This window comes from Manis javanica, chromosome 7 (assembly GCF_040802235.1).
Source record: "Manis javanica isolate MJ-LG chromosome 7, MJ_LKY, whole genome shotgun sequence".
Lineage (NCBI taxonomy): Eukaryota > Metazoa > Chordata > Mammalia > Pholidota > Manidae > Manis > Manis javanica.
In genome coordinates, this window is record NC_133162.1 from 118,691,098 (window position 1) to 118,708,058 (window position 16,961).

The following is a 16,961-nucleotide window of genomic DNA, read 5'->3' on the forward strand; positions in this document are numbered from 1 at the left end:
TTTGTTTAGATTGCTAAAAGGGGGGAGTCTGGGGGGGCAAGGGAAAGGCAGCAGCTATCAGCAGCTCCTTTTAATTCTTTGGAATATTTCTCTCATGTTCACCGGCCACCACCCTAACTTAGGTCTCTAATCTTTGATCTCCATTCCAATAGATGCCTCCTTGTGGCCAGTTACTTCTCTCCAACGATTTGTGTGCTATACCACCAAGAAAGCTACCTTTTTGGATGTTGATTTAATAAATTTATTCTCCTACTCAAAAACTCTCAATGTCTAATGCTCTAGAATATAGTGCAAGCTCCTCATTCTGGGACAGAAAAAGCCCTCCACTCCAGCCCCAGCCTATTCCCTAGCTCATCTCTCATGTATGTCAGGGAAGCTCTAGGCAAACCAGTCCGCTAGCCACTATGTGTTCTTCACGCACCATCCCTCAGGCCTGCACCGTCCTCTTTTTACTGTCCTACATGGCCCTCATGTGCCAGCGCAGAGCTCCTCTCCCCCAAAGACTGGACATCTTAAGCTCTGACTTGGAGCAGACATAAAGGGCATCAGAATAAAAAGTGCAACTTTACTCAATCAGAGTGCACATATATTGGGGATAAGTAAAAACCAAAGGAAGGGCATGGGGTTGAAAAATACTCAAAGAATTATAAAATATTAAAACTTCAGTTATTTTTATATTTAGACAGTGATAAATATAGTCAAGCAATGATGGAAATAACTAGCAAAGGGTTTCTGTAACCTACCTTAATATATCTCCCTGTGTATAAAAAAATGTTTGAAATCACTGTTCAAGAACAAATTAAAGCCCTCATCTCACTGGTCCATTCACCTACAGTGTGACAGTTCCAGGCTTAAGAAATCTTGCATGTTCAAAAAAAAAAAAGAAAATTCAACGTAAAACAGGAGTTTCAGATTCATAATGTTTGTTGAGTAAGGAATTTCAACAATAAAGGTGTTTTACAGCCATAGATGTGTAATTATAAAGCCTAGACATTACCTAGCAAATCCAGTATTTTATTACATCAAAGGTATTGGCCTTTCTTTTTCTATTACTTTTACCACCACTGTTAGACAGAACTTACCATTCCTATCATCACTGATATGATAAATGTAGCAGAGCTGCTCAGATAAAGCAGGGGTACTGGTTTCCTCGTTGAGAACAGGGAAGGTTCCTAATTAAGACTGCATTACAAATAGATGACTATGTAATGCAAATTGATTATTATAAAAGCCCATACTGTACTTGAAGATACTCTTATAGAAAATATTAATTTCAAAGCCACTAGCTGAATTATCTGATATGGCCAATGAGAAAAGTAGTTCAACCCACATTAAGACTCAGGAAATCTGGATTCTAAAGTGACCTTGGGTAAAATCACTTAACTCTAAAGCTTGAGTTTTCTCATCTGAAAAAAAAGGGTAGGGCTAGAGGATTTTGAAGACCCCAAACATTTCAATATTTCTATGTCTTTTTCTTTTCTTACCTACAAGGCTATAAATTATTTGTGTAAGGTTTTGCCACTCACTTACCAAACCTTAAAGTCAATGAATGTCTATTCCCATATACCTTACTTCACGAGGAATTAGAATATAAATTCTTAATAATTATAAAACTTGAACTTTCCTTTATGATTCAAAAGACACTTTGAACTTTGAATACTGTTCCAAACACTGCAAGGTAACATGAAAAAGTTCAATCTATTCATTTTCTTTTTTTGTATTTCACACAGTATTATATATTTTTGGTGACTCTAAAACCATAATGCATCACTACATTTCCAAAGGTCAATAGTTTACCTTTATTAACTTTTTACTTACATAATATTCAGGGACAGAGTCACTTTTATTGGGGACAGGAAGCATCAAATAATTGTCCAATAACTGGACATTTGAGACTGTATCAGATCTTTTGGATAAACCTTGGATTCCCTGACTATTCCGTGATTTCTGGTTGTGTTGTTGGTGAGGATAGATTTGAGCACCTCACACCAGGTCTCACTGCTGTGCTTTTCTTCAGAGTAGCTAGGAGTCCTTCTCCCCATTCATCTTATGTGATTCAAGCCACTAGATTGCATGGTGACATATACATTTATAGGAATTCACAATTTAAAACATGGAAAAAAAAAGAATGTATGTATGTATTGAACAATGTGACTCACTGCAATGGAGATTCATTTTCCATTTTAAAGATAAATATAATCAATTTCATAGAACAAATAATGGCATATGGGTAACAGCATTAGAAAAAAATTAGAATACAGGACATGTATTAATAAACAGAATAGTTTTTAAAATTTTAAACTGCCAAAGTTGGTAAGGTAGGATATTCTTCACAAAATTAGAAGCCCCAAATTCTCTGCAAAACTACTAGGTCCAAATCTGAGGAATTTGTAGGTAATCAGGTGGTGACATCTATTGGTTAAATGTTTTACTGCAGCCTATCGTTTTAAATGGTAAGCAGAGGGTTGAATAAAGTTGGCAAAGTCCCGTGTGCAAAATTAGAGGTTCTTATCTTGAGATATTTACATTGTGGATAAATTCCAATGTAGTATTTTAAATTAATTCATACATTAGATAAATGTATCTCACGTAGCAGTTATTTTGTTCTTAGAAGTTTTGTTCACAAGATATAAACACACACATATATACACATACAAGGTGTATATATGTGTGTGTGTGTGTATGTATGTATGTGTGTGAAAGGACACTTCTTATTAGCATTAGCTTATTCTGCATTATGAAAAGGAGTGGTATAGAGGGAAGGCCAGCAGCTAAAGGCAATCCTGGACTTGCACAGCTCCTGCTGCTGGTTGGGACTAAACCATCCAGTATAAACAGTAGATATTTACTACCAGAAATACTGTAAAGTAATGAGATTGATTTGTACATATAATTTATGGAATTAACTAAATCTCAGTGCTTTTCGGTTATCCTTCATAATTCAATGTCTAGGAAAGTGGCTATATTAAGTCTTCATAATTCAATGTCTAGGAAAGTGGCTATATTTACAGAGTCTTTAACTTGTGAGAATATACTTACTTTTAAAATGGAAAACAGGATTAATCTGAGAAGCTGGTCATGAGTTCTGATTGCCCTAAATAGTGTATCGCATCTTTTTCACTTCATTGCCAGACCTCTGATTTGCTTGGAGGAACTTGTGTTAACTGCTATAAACAAAACTCCCATAACAAAATCCATAAATCTTTTGATAGTCTCAAATTTAATATTAGTTGTGTCTCCATTGTACTTTCCTTGACAGACTTACAGGTTTTTTTCTAGTATGTTAAAACGACTTTTGCCACCTAGAGAAATTATCATCTTGAATCAGTGCGGAGTTTTGGGCTTACCTGCATATGATTACGCTGCGTGATCTACATTTCATTCCGAGGGAACTACAGAGAGCATCTAAAAGCCAGTGCTCATCCATTTAAGATTCATTCCGTCTTCCAGGTCACTAATTCATATTCCAGTATCCCAGGAGAATTAATTTATTTCCCATGAGTAATGACTTGACTATGAGATGGTATAGGACAAATTACTGTAACTTAGTTACAAGGCAATAAACATAGTTTCCTCTTTCCTTTCCCAACTTGTTTACTCAGTGCAAGAGTTAAGTCTTCCTTTTGACCCTGCTAGTGACTGAGGTGTTGAAATGGCTCCAAACTGGTCATTTAGAATAAAGTTTTATGTGATATTAGAAATGGAATTTGTATTATTTGAAACAAATTTAAATAAGGGCAAATGAAGTCATATGCTGTGTAAGTAAATGACAAATGGATCTCATGTCCTTCTGTAATCAAATAGGAATGTGGAGAACAACATTCTTCTAAAAAATACTGATTACAATGTTAAGGAGCTAACTTGGTTTTAAAAATGAATAGGAAAAATTTAAAAAAAAGCAGTCGATTAGCAGTAACCAGAAACATCAAAGGCAAAAACGTGAAATAAAAAAATAATTATGAGTCACGGAGGCATTCATTTAACCCTGAAAGTGCTGATTTTTCAGTGTCCTCAAAGCTTGTACCCTTTTCAACTTTAATAGGTATTTGTATGTTAAAAAACATTTAGCTTCGTATTCTATTAAAGTCTCTCCACTATCTCAACATTAAAAATAATTATTACAGTGATAACTATTACAATGATAGCAACCTTGTCATTTACAGAGTCACCAAATTTAGCAAATAAAAATTCAGGGGACATTCAGATAAAGTTGAATTTCAGATAAAAAGCAAGTAGGTTCTTAGTATAAATATGTACTATGCAATATTTGGGAGACAGGCAGTGTATTTTGCTAATTGTTCTAGTTGTGCAGCAATTGTAAAACAGGTTGAACTAATCTGAAACTTACTGGGGATCCCTCCTACACAAGATTTTTGGATTAAAATGGACACAAAGTTCCTTTTCTACTCCATATCTGGATTACTGTTCTGCACCGTCATTGTATTAGTGAGCACCTGTTTCACAACACCTGTTACTGAACATCCGTGTGACACTGTGCTAAAGCATTCTTCCAGTAATAAAACTGAACCTTTGACAGGCACTTTTTCATGAAGTTTGTAACAAGGATAGCTTTTTACTATTCAAAAACTGCTAAAAGCTCAGTTTACAGGAAAATGGTCTAAGTTGAGTACAAATCAGTATTTAAAATGTTTAATGCCTACTTTTGTATCCTTAAATTGCCACTCATTTTAAATATAGGAATACTGCTTTTTATACTAGAAAATGTAAGAAGTTGCAACTTAAATACAATCTTACACAAAACGAAATTAAGGTAATTAGACCTTCTATTTTTATATAGGACAGCAAGATCAAAGCATTGCAACCTTATCTGTTTAGCCTGTTTGCATTTTAAGGAAACAAATTCAATGACTACAGCATTTCCTGAAAATACACTGAAGTAAAATTGCAAATGTGACAAAAATGTTAACATTTCATGAAATAACTAAGTATGAAGAAACAACTGTTAGACTGATCAATGATCAAAGAGAGAAAAGCTACAAGGATGCCTCAGTGTTAGGAACTCTAAGAGAATGATTTAACTACCCATGGATTAAGAGGTTCTTGGAAAACCAAGGTCTTGGCAACACTCATCATGCTATACAAAGTGTACAATGTATCTAATAATATAATATTGTAAGAAAAATGAAATGCTTTGCAAACTTGCTTTGTTTAATCTAAGTATTAGTGCATAGTTATTTAAATAACTGAATATGTAAAATATTTTAAAATATTTCAAAGAAAAACCATAATTTGGTTTCAAAATTTTCTTCAAGTAACTATACATTTTATTTTATTTTTTTATTTTGGTATCATTAATCTACAATTACATGAAGAACATTATGTTTACTAGGCTCCCACCTTCACCAAGTTCCCCCCACATACCCCTTCACAGTCACTGTTTATCAGCGTAGTAAGATGCTGTAAAATCACTACTTGTCTTCTCTGTGTTGTACAGCCCTCCCTGTGCACCTCCCCCATTATACATGCTAATCGTAATGCCCCCTTTCTTTTTCCCCACCCTTGTCCCTCCCTTTCCACCCATCCTTCCCAGTCCCTTTCCCTTTGGTAACTATTAGTCCATTCTTGGGTTCTGTGATTCTGCTGCTGTTTTGTTCCGTCAGTTTTCCTTTGTTCTTATACTCCACATATGAGTGAAATCATTTGGTACTTGTCTTTCTCTGCCTGGCTTATTTCACTCTCTAGCTCCATCCATGTTGTTGCAAATGGTAGGATCTGTTTTTTCCTAATGGCTGAGTAATATTCCATTGTGTATATGTACCACCTCTTCTTTATCCATTCATCTACTGATGGACATTTAGGTTGCTTCCATATCTTGGCTATTGTAAATAGTGCAGCTATAAAAAAAGGGATGCATCTGTCTTTTTCAAACTGGGCTGCTGTATTCTTAGGGTAAATTCCTAGAAGTGGAATTCCTGGGTCAAATGGTATTTCTATTTTGAGCATTATGAGGAACCTCCATACCGCTTTCCACAATGGTTGAACTAATTTACATTCCCACCAACAGTGTAGGAAGGTTCCACTTTCTCCACAACCTTGCCAACATTTGTTGTTGTCTTTTCGATTATGGTGATCCTTACTGGTGGGAGGTGATATCTCATTGTGGTTTTAATTTGCATTTCTCTGATGACAAGTGATGTGGAACATCTTTTCATGTATCTGTTGGCCATCTGAATTTCTTCTTTAGAGAACTGTCTTTTCAGCTCCTATGCCCATTTTTTAATAGGATTATTTGCTTTTTGTTTGTTGAGGTGTGTGAGCTCTTTATGTATTTTAGATGTCAACCTTTTATCGGACCTGTCATTTATGAATATATTCTCCCATATTGTAGGATGCCTTTCTGTTCTATTCATGGTGTCCTTTGCTGTACAGAAGCTTTTCAGCTTGATATAGTCCCACTTGTTCATTTTTGCTTCTGTTTCCCTTGCCCAGGGAGAAGTTGCTCATGTTTATGTCCAAGAGACTTTTGCCTATGTTTTTTTCTAAGAGTTTTATGGTTTTATGACTTACATTCAGGTCTTTGATCCATTTTGAATTTGTGTATGAGGTTAGACAATGGTCCAGTTTCATTCTCTTACATGTAGCTGTCCAGTTTTGCCAGCACCAACTGTTGAAGAGGCTGTCATTTCCCCATTGTATGTCCATGGCTCCTTTATCGTATATTAATTGACCATATATGTTTGGAGTCTCTATTCTGTTCCACTGGTCTGTGGCTCTGTTCTTGTGCTAGTACCAAATTGTCTTGATTACTGTGGCTTTGTAGTAGAGTTTGAAGTTGGGGAGCGAGATCCCCCTGGCTTTATTCTTCCTTCTCGGGATTGCTTTGGCTATTTGGGGTCTTTGGCAGTTCCATATGTATTTTTGAACTATTTGTTCCAGTTAGTTGAAGAATGCTGTTGGTAATCTGATAGGGATTGCATCGAATCTATAGATTGCTTTGGGCAGGATGGCCATTTTGATGATATTAATTCTTCCTAGCCAAGAGCATGGGATGAATTTCCATTTGTTAGTGTCCTCTTTAATTTCTCTTAAGAGTATCTTATAGTTTTCACGGTATAGGTCTTTCACTTCCTTGGTTAGGTTTATTCCTAGGTATTTTATTCTTTTTGATGTCACTGTGAATGGAATCGTTTTCCTGATTTCTTTCTATTAGTTCATTGTTAGTGTATAGGAAAGCCACAGATTTGTGTGTATTAATTTGGTATCCTGCAACTTTGCTGAACTCCAGTATCAGTTCTAGTAGTTTTGGAGTGGAGTCTTTAGGGTTTTTTATGTACACTATCATACAGTTTGACCTCTTCTTTACCAATCTGGATTCCTTGTATTTCTTTGTTTTGTCTAATTGCCGTGGCTAGGACCTCCAGTACTATGTTGAATAACAGTGGGGAGAGTGGGCATCCCTGTCTTGTTCCCGATCTCAGAGGAAAAGCTTTCAGCCTCTCGCTGTTCAGTATGATGTTAGCTGTGGGTTTATCATATATGGCCTTTATTATGTTGAGATTATTGCCCTCTATGCCCATTTTGTTGAGAGTTTTTTCATGAATGGATGTTGAATTTTGTCGAATGCTTTTTCGCCATCTATGGAGATGATCATATGGTTTTTATCCTTCTTTTTGTTGATGTGGTGGATGATGTTGATGGATTTTCGAATGTTGTACCATCCTTGCATCCCTGGGATGAATACCACTTGGTCATGGTGTATGATCCTCTTGATGTATTTTTGAATTTGGTTTGCTAATGTTTTGTTGAGTATTTTTGCATCTACGTTCATCAGGGATATTGGTCTGTAGTTTTCTTTTTTGGTGGGGTCTTTGCCTGGTTTGGTATTAGGGTGATGTTGGCTTCATAGAATGAGTTTGGGAGTATTCCCTCCCCTTCTATTTCGTGGAAAACTTTAAGGAGAATGGGTATTATGTCTTCTCTGTATGTCTGATAAAATTCCGAGGTAAATCCATCTGGCCAAGGGTTTTGTTCTGGGTAGTTTTTTGATTACTGATTCAATTTTGTTGCTGGTAATTGGTCTGTTTAGATTTTCTGTTTCTTTCTGGGTCAGTCTTGGAAGGTTGTATTTTTCTAGGAAGTTGTCCATTTCTCCTAGGTTTCCCAGCTTGTTAGCATATAGGTTTTCATAGTATTCTCTAATAATTCTTTGTATTTCTGTGGGGTCCATCATGATTTTTCCTTTCTCGTTTCTGATTCTGTTGATGTGTGTTGACTCTCTTTTTCTCTTAAGAAGTCTGGCTAGAGGCTTATCTATTTTGTTTATTTTATTGAAGAACTACCTCTTAGTTTCATTGATTTTTTCTATTGTTTTATTCTTCTCAATTTTATTTATTTCTTCTCTGATCTTTATTATGTCCTCTGTTGCTGACCTTTTTCCAATTTGTTCTTCTTTTTCCAATTTCGATAATTGTGACATTAGACTATTCATTTGGGATTGTTCTTCCTTCTTTAAATATGCCTGGATTGCTATATACTTTCCTCTTAAGACTGCTTTTGCTGCGTCCCACAGAAGTTGGGGCTTTGTGTTCTTGTTGTCATTTGTTACCATATATTGCTGGATCTCCATTTTAATTTGGTTGTTGATCCACTGATTATTTAGGAGCATGTTGTTAAGCTTCCATGTGTTTGTGGGACTTTTTGCTGTCTTTGTACAATTTATTTCTAGTTTTATGCCTTTGTGGTCTGAAAAGTTGGTTGGTAGGATTTCAATCTTTTGGAATTTACTGAGGGTCTTTTTGTGGCCTAGTATGTGGTCTATTCTGGATAATGTTCCATGTGCACTTAAGAAGAATGTGTATCCTGTTGCTTTTGGATGTAGAGTTCTATAGATGTCTATTAGGTCCATCTGTTCTAGTGTGTTGTCAGTGCCTCTGTGTCCTTACTTATTTTCTGTTGGTGGATCTGTCCTTTGGAGTGAGTGGTGTGTTAAAGTCTCCCAAAATGAATGCATTGCATTCTATTTCCTCCTTTAATTCTGTTAGTATTTGTTTCACATATATTGGTGCTCCTGTATTGGGAGCATATATATTTATAATGGTTATATCCTTTTGTTGGACTGAGCCCTTTGTCATTATGTAGTGTCCTTCTTTATCTCTTGTTACTTTCTTTGTTTTGAAGTCTATTTTGTCTGATACTAGTATTGCAACCCCTGTTTTTTTCTCCCTATTGTTCGCATGAAATATCTTTTTCCATCCCTTGACTTTTAATCTGTGCATGTCTTTGGGTTTGAGGTGAGTCTCTTGTAAGCAGAATATAAATGGGTTTTGTTTTTTTATCCATTCTATTACTCTGTGTCTTTTGATTAGTGCATTCAGTCCATTTACATTTAGGGTGACTATTGAGAGATATGTACTTATTGCCATTGCAGGCTTTAGATTCGTGGTTACCAAAGGTTCAAGGGTTGCTTCTTTACTACCTTACTGTCTAACTTAACTGACTTATTGAGCTGTTATAAATGCAGCCTGATGATTATTGCTCTCCCTTTTTATTCCTCCTCCTCCATTCTTCATATGTTGGGTGTTTTGTTCTGTGCTCTTTTTAGGAGTGCTCCCATCTAGAGCAGTCCCTGTAGGATGCCCTGTAGAGGTGGTTTTTGGGAGGCAAATTCCCTCAACTTTTGCTTGTCTGGGAATTGTTTAATCCCTCCTTCATATTTAAATGATAATCGTGCTGGATACAGTATCCTTGGTTCAAGGCCCTTCTGTTTCATTGCATTAAATATATCATGCCATTCTCTTCTGGCCTGTAAGGTTTCTGTTGAGAAGTCTGATGATAGCCTGATGGGTTTTCCTTTGTTGGTGACCTTTTTTCTCTCTCATGCTGCCCTTAATACTCTGTCCTTGTCCTTGATCTTTGCCATTTTAATTATTATATGTCTTGGTGTTGTCCTCTTTGAGTCCTTACTGTTGGGAGTTCTGTGTACTTCCGTAGTCTGAGCAACTATTTCCTCCTCCAATTTGGGGAAGTTCTTAGCAATTATTTCTTCAATGACACTTTCTATCCCTTTTTCTCTCTCTCCTTCTTCTGGTACCCCTATAATGCGGATATTGTTCCTTTTGGATTGGTCACACAGTTCTCTTAATAATGTTTCATTCCTGGAGATTCTTTTATCTCTCTCTGCATCAGCTTCTATGCATTCCTGTTTTCTGGTTTCTATTCCATCAATGGCCTCTTGCATCTTATCCATTCTGCTTATAAATGCTTCCAGAGATTGTTTCACTTCTGTAATCTCCCTCCAGACTTCATCCCTTAGCTCTTGTATATTTTTCTGCATCTCTGTCAGTGTGTTTATGATTTTTATTTTGAATTCTTTTTCAGGAAGACTGGTTAGGTCTATCTCCTTCTCAGGTGTTGTCTCTGTGATTTTTGTCTGTCTCAGAATCTGCCTTTTCATGGCGATAGAGATAGATTGCGGAGCTGGGGCAAGTGACAGCTGGGAGAATGTCCCTTCTTGTTGGTTTGTGGCCTTCCTCTCCTTGGAGAACAGTGACCTCTAGCAGCTTGTGCTGGGCAGCTGCATGCAGATGGGGCCTCTGATTCTTGCCCGGCCACTATGGAGTTTAGCTCCGCAGTTGCTGTGGGCATGGACTGCCTCGGGCTGCTGCTCCGGTATGGCGGAGCCACATCAGAGGGGAAACAGCTGGGAGGCTGTTTATCTCCGTGAGGGGCCTCCGAGCCACCCTGCTGCACAGGGGGTTAGGGTGCCCAGAGTTTCCTGGGATTCCCAACTGCTGGGCTAAGTGTCCCAGGATGCTTCCATTCAGCTGTGGGGTCCCTGTCCCTTTAAGACTTTCAAAAAGCACTCACTTTTCTTTGTCCCCGGGGTGCTGGCTGCAGTGATCCACTCACAGGTCTTACTGTCCTGTTTCCCTAGTTTCCAGCACTCCATGCACGCACTGTGTCTGCACTCTGGTGCAGATGGCTGGGGCTGGGTGTTCAGCAGTCCTGGGCTCACTCTCCCTCCCTGCTGACTCCTCTCCTCCCTCCGGGAGCCGGGGTGAGGGCCGCTCAGGTCCCGCCGGGCCAGGGCTTGTATCTTACCCCCTTCGCGGGCGCTGGGTTCTCACAGGTGTGGATGTGGTCTGGCTGTTGTCCTGTGTCTTCTGGTCTCTCTTTTAGGAAGAGTTGTATTTGTTGTATTTTCAAAAATATATGTGGTTTTGAGAGGAGATTTCCGCTGCTCTACTCACCCTGCCATCTTGGTTCTGCCCCAAGTAACTATACATTTTAATTCCTTTTTAAAAAAACGGATTTAGCTCAAGGGCCTTTTTATGGTACTAGCTATCTTTGAATATGTTCTATCACTATTGTAACAGATCTGGTTATATTTAAAAATTTTTAATTGAAGTATAATATACATACAAGATAGTGCACACTAAGTGTACAACTGGAGTCTGCATAATCAAATTACCCATGCAATCAACACCTAAATTCAGAAAAAAGAAATTACCAACACCCCAGAAGCCTTGTCCTTCCTTTTAGTCACTACCCTTCCCTTCCCAAGGGGCATCATCCTGACTTCCAGCAGCCTAGTGTTTTTGTACTTCATATTAATTGAATTATGTAGTATGTACTCTTTTGTGTCTGCCTTCTGTCACACATTATGTTTATTAGTGTCAGTTTTGCTGCAAGTAGTCAGAAAGCATTAATTTTCATTATATAGCATCCCGTTATGTGCCTATTCCCCAACTGGTAACATCCATTCTTGTGTTGACAGGCATTTGAGAAGTGTCCTACTTTTAACTATGGTGTGTGTGTGTGTGTTTGTGTGTGTGTGTGTATATATATATATATATATATATATATATATATATATAGTAATGGTATAGACTTTTATAGTAGTACATGCCTTTTGGTGAACAGATATGAGCACTTCTGCTATGTCTCTAAGAGTGGAATTGCTAGGTCCTAAGGTATATTAAGCTTTCACATTGCCAAACTGTTTTCTAAAGTGTTTATACTATTTATTTTTCCATCAACAATAGCTGTAGTTATTCTACATCCTGGCCAACACTTGCTATCTTCATTTTCATTTTAGCCATTCTAGGGGCATGTTGTGGTATCATGGGTTTAACTTGCATTTTTGATGACAAATGAAGCAGAGCACATTTTAATGTCTACTGGCCATTTGGCTATCTTTCTTGTAAATGTCTTTTTGTAAATGTTTTATTTTTCTATTTTTTTTTTCTTACTGATTTTGTAAGTTCTTTATATATTTTGGATGAGTTCCTTCTTGGATATACATCTATTGCTGGATTGTTGGACATGTATATATCATTAGCTCTTTTGGTTGTCTTCTCTTTCATGTCTGTTGATGAATTAAAAGTTCTTAATTTTAATTTTTAATAATTTAAAATTTTCCCTCTTGTGTGGTTAGTGTCTTGTCCTGTTTAAAAAAAAAAAAACCCTTGCCTACTCCAAGGTCACAAAGATCTTTTTTCCCCTAAAAGATCTAATTCTTTACATTTAGATTTGCAACCCATCTGGAAATGATCTTTATATAAGGTACAAAATAAAAGCAAAGATACATTCATTTCCTGTATGAATATCCAATTGACCAGCAATATGTAATGAAAAGATCCTTTTCTCACTGTCCTGCGGTGTTCACCTCTGTCATAAATTCAGGAGCCACTTATGTGTCTGTTTCTTTGACATTTTTTTCCTGTTCATTGGTTATTCTATTCCTAAGCCAATACCTCTGTTAATTACTATAGCTTTATAGCAGCAACATGGTTTTAAGTGGCTATACCATCTAATAACATGATTGGAAGCCATATGTCAAAGCCTGAATTTTAATCTTCTGGATAATTAAGCTATAGCTTACATATACGATATTGACACAAAGGAGGGAAGGCAAAGAAAACTTATGAAAAAATTGAAAATTATCCTGGCTAGTACCAAGATAAGAATGAAGATTATTAGTGCATGTTTAGTGCTGTATTTGTTTAGTAGGGAATTGGACACCTTATTTCCAGGTATGGGAGGAATAATTTAAGACAAGAAAAATATAAAAGAATTGTGTACAAGCATGTAATCAAGGGTAAAATGTTGATGTAAACCAAATGCTACACAAATGAAGGGAAAGAAAACATCAGTGAGGAGTGTAGTAGTTAGGAAAGGCTTCATAGAGGAAGTGGGCCTCGAAAGAATCCTTGAACTGATTTGGGTTTGATTAGGTCACTCTTAATGCAGAACACAAGCACCTTTATTTTTGTTTCCTGTATCTCTTTAATACATTAAACCATTACCATATCCTTCTTACTTCCTTAGATGTCTCTTTAACCTACTGAGTTTCAAAACAGACTGGTTTTAACCTTGACTACACATCTGAATCACCTGGAAAACTTCAAAAAAATACTGATACCAAGCCTCATCATCCTAATGAAATCAACCTTTGGGTGTGTTGGGGTTGGTCAAGTCATGTGCATGTTTAACTGATCTTTCAGGTGATTCAAACAGACTAAAGTTGAGGAACACCGAGTTAGGAGATGCCTTCAATCAGTAGTTCTCAACTGTGTTTGATTGTCAGATGAAATATGGGAGCCTGGTTAAATACTTTTCAGATGAACATTTTGCCTCCAGGGGAAATCTGGCAACGTTGGGAGATACTTTTGTCATGCCCAGGGGTTGCTATTGGCATCTAGAAAGTAGAAATGTCAGTAATTGCCAAGGTGGATAAGTCCTGCTTTGGAGCAACAAGAGAACAAGTCAGAAGAGGAGGAACAGTTGGAACTAAGCAAGATTTTGTTCAAACATAAGGATTATATTGCTGTTACAAGAATCCCAAGGAAATGAATGTTTTAAACTTGAGGCCAGAGGACTACCATTTGAAGTGTAGCATCTGTAATTAAATTTTTAGACATGTCTGAGTAAATTATCAAGAATCCAGGGCATGCAGAATTCAGTGGAATTAGTTCCAAAGTTTATCTATGAAATGTGGCAGCATGTTCTTTCAGCTTAAATTCTAAGACTCTAATATTTTAAATCACTTAAAAAGCTTCTACATGACTATGAAGAGTCAATACAGATATCTATATCTATATCTATATCTATATCCATATCCATATCTATATCTATGAGTATCACACCAAGTTCCAGCACTGGGTCTAAACATGAGCTGTGTGACTTAATGCAAACTCCGATGTGTTTCCCATTTTGTCTCCTATAAAATGAGGGCTGTGGGTCAAATAAGTTGACAGAACTATTCTAGCATTTAACTTCTATACAGTAACTACTAAGTTCTTGTCAAAATACAAATTTTACAACAAAAATGTATTTTTCAGTGACAGGTCTAAAAACTACTTCAATGGCTCAGCCTAATTTCAAAAGGTAGCAAATTTATGTTAACAGTGGACAATTTTCCAAATTCTTTTTTGATGGGGCTCCTGATCAATGGGATACAATGAAACTGATACCCAAGTTGTTTTCTTACTACAGTACGTAATAGTCAACAACTGTCTATAATGATCAGTAAGAGTCCCTTGGGTTTTATTTCCTAAACCTGAATCTTGCCATAACATCTCAGAAAAAATATTTAATTGGCAGTTACTACTACTCATGCTCTTTGTTTCTGGAAATCCCATTGGAAAGCAAGATGATAAAAGGAGCCCCATCACCATGTACTCTACCCCGACCCTGTCCCTTGCAATATAGCACACAGACATAACCACCTGTAGGGAGTAATATCGTTTTCAACCAGTACATGGAAGCTCAGAATTGTTAAAGCAAATGGTGAAATTTCAAGAGATCATGGCTTAAATAGTGGTGTAGGGTAGAAAATGCAGAATATGGAATATGCACATTAGAAATGGTGAGACTGGCGTAAGGCGTTGGCCCAAATCATTCTGTGTTTCAGAGATGACCTTTGCACTGTAGGCTTACTCAGCAGCATCCTTGGCCTTTACCTTCTAGATGCCAGCAGCACCGTCACTACCCCAAGGTGTGACACTCAAAAGTATTTATCTTTGACAAATTTCCAGAGGCAAAACCGCCCCAATTCAAAACCACTGAGAAGGCAAAAGCTATGCAAATAGGTGATCTTTAAGTATGCATAGCAGTAAGGGTTAATCTCACATTGCTGAGTAAAAGAGTCAGACACAAAAGTGAATATACTATATACGGTTTCATACATATAAAGCATCCAAACAGACAAAAGCAATTATGTCACAGGAAATCAGGACAGTGGTTACTCTCGGGAGGGTCAAGTAGAGGGACGAAATGCCTGGAAGGCAGCAGGATTGGCCTCTGAGGTGCCTGCCGCTAATGTTCTGTCTTGATCTGGGTACTGCTTACACAGATGAAAATTCAGTAAGTACTTATGGTCGTGTACTTTTCTGCATATATACGTAAATATGTTTTTTTCAAATTGCCATGGGAAACACATTTTTCATAAAGAATGAAAACTTTGTAGCTCTTAATCTATATATCAAGGTACATGTTAATTAAACAGTTTTAAATCAAGTTGTGAACAAAATTAAAAAATTTCTCATGTTCCTTTCAAAAACAGGCATTTAATTTAAAATACACAGAAGAAATCCATTTCAATTAATTAGTTTGGTGGAAATTACTTCCTGAGATTTGTCTCTATTTCTATTGGCAAAAGCCTAACTAATCAAAGATGACTTTTTAAATATAAAATGCTGTAAAAACAAGCTCTGTCACAAACGAGGCATTTTGGTAAAGTTTTGCAGTTTCCATCTATTGCTAAATTGGAGAAATATGAGTTAGTTCAGGCAGTTTTGTCTGAAAATAAACTACATTTATTTGTCTCAACACAGGTGTTCAAAATTATTTTTTTAGCAAGTATAATGATGAGATTTATATGCTTTTATATATAAAGGCATAGTATTTTTTTTGGTATCATTAATCTACAATTACATGAAGAACATTGTTTACTAGGCTCCCCCCATCATCAAGTTCCCCCCCCCTCATTAGTCACTGTCCATCAGCGTAGTAAAATGCTGTAGAATCACTACTTGTCTTCTGTGTTGCACAGACCTTTCCGTGCCCCCCCCATTATACATGCTAATCGTAATGCCCCCTTTCTTTTTCCCCGCCCTTATCCCTCCCTTCCCACCCATCCTTCCCAGTCCCTTTCCCTTTGGTAATTGTTAGTCCATTCTTGGGTTCTGTGATTCTGCTGCTGTTTTGTTCCTTCAGTTTTTCTTTGTTCTTATACTCCACATATGAGTGAAATCTTTTGGTACTTGTCTTTCTCTGCCTGGCTTATTTCACTGAGCATAATACCCTCTAGCTCCATCCATGTTGTTGCAAATGGTAGGATTTGTTTTCTTCTTATGGCTGAATAATATGCCATGGTGTATATGTACCACATCTTCTTTATCCATTCATCTACTGGACACTTCAGTTGCTTCCATTTCTTGGCTATTGTAAATAGTGCTGCGATAAACATAGGGGTGCATCTGTCTTTTTCAAACTGGGCTGCTGTATTCTTAGGGTAAATTCCTAGAAGTGGAATTCCTGGGTCAAATGATATTTCTATTTTGAGCTTTTTGAGGAACCTCCATATTGCTTTCCACCATGGTTGAACTAATTTACATTCCCACCAACAGTGTAGGAGGGTTCCCCTTTCTCCACAACTTTGCCAACATTTGTTGTTGTCTGTCTTTTGGATGGTGGAGATCCTTACTGGTGTGAGGTGATACCTCATTGTGGTTTTAATTTGCATTTCTCTGATGACAAGTGATGTGGAGCATCTTTTCATGTGTCTGTTGGCCATCTGAATCTCTTCTTTGGAGAACTGTCTGTTCAGCTCTTCTACCCATTTTTTAATTGGATTATTTGCTTTTTGTTTGTTGAGGTGTGTGAGCTCTTTATGTAATTTAGATGTCGACCTTTTATCGGACCTGTCATTTATGAATATATTCTCCCATATTGTAGGATGCCTTTCTGTTCTATTCATGGTGTCCTTTGCTGTACAG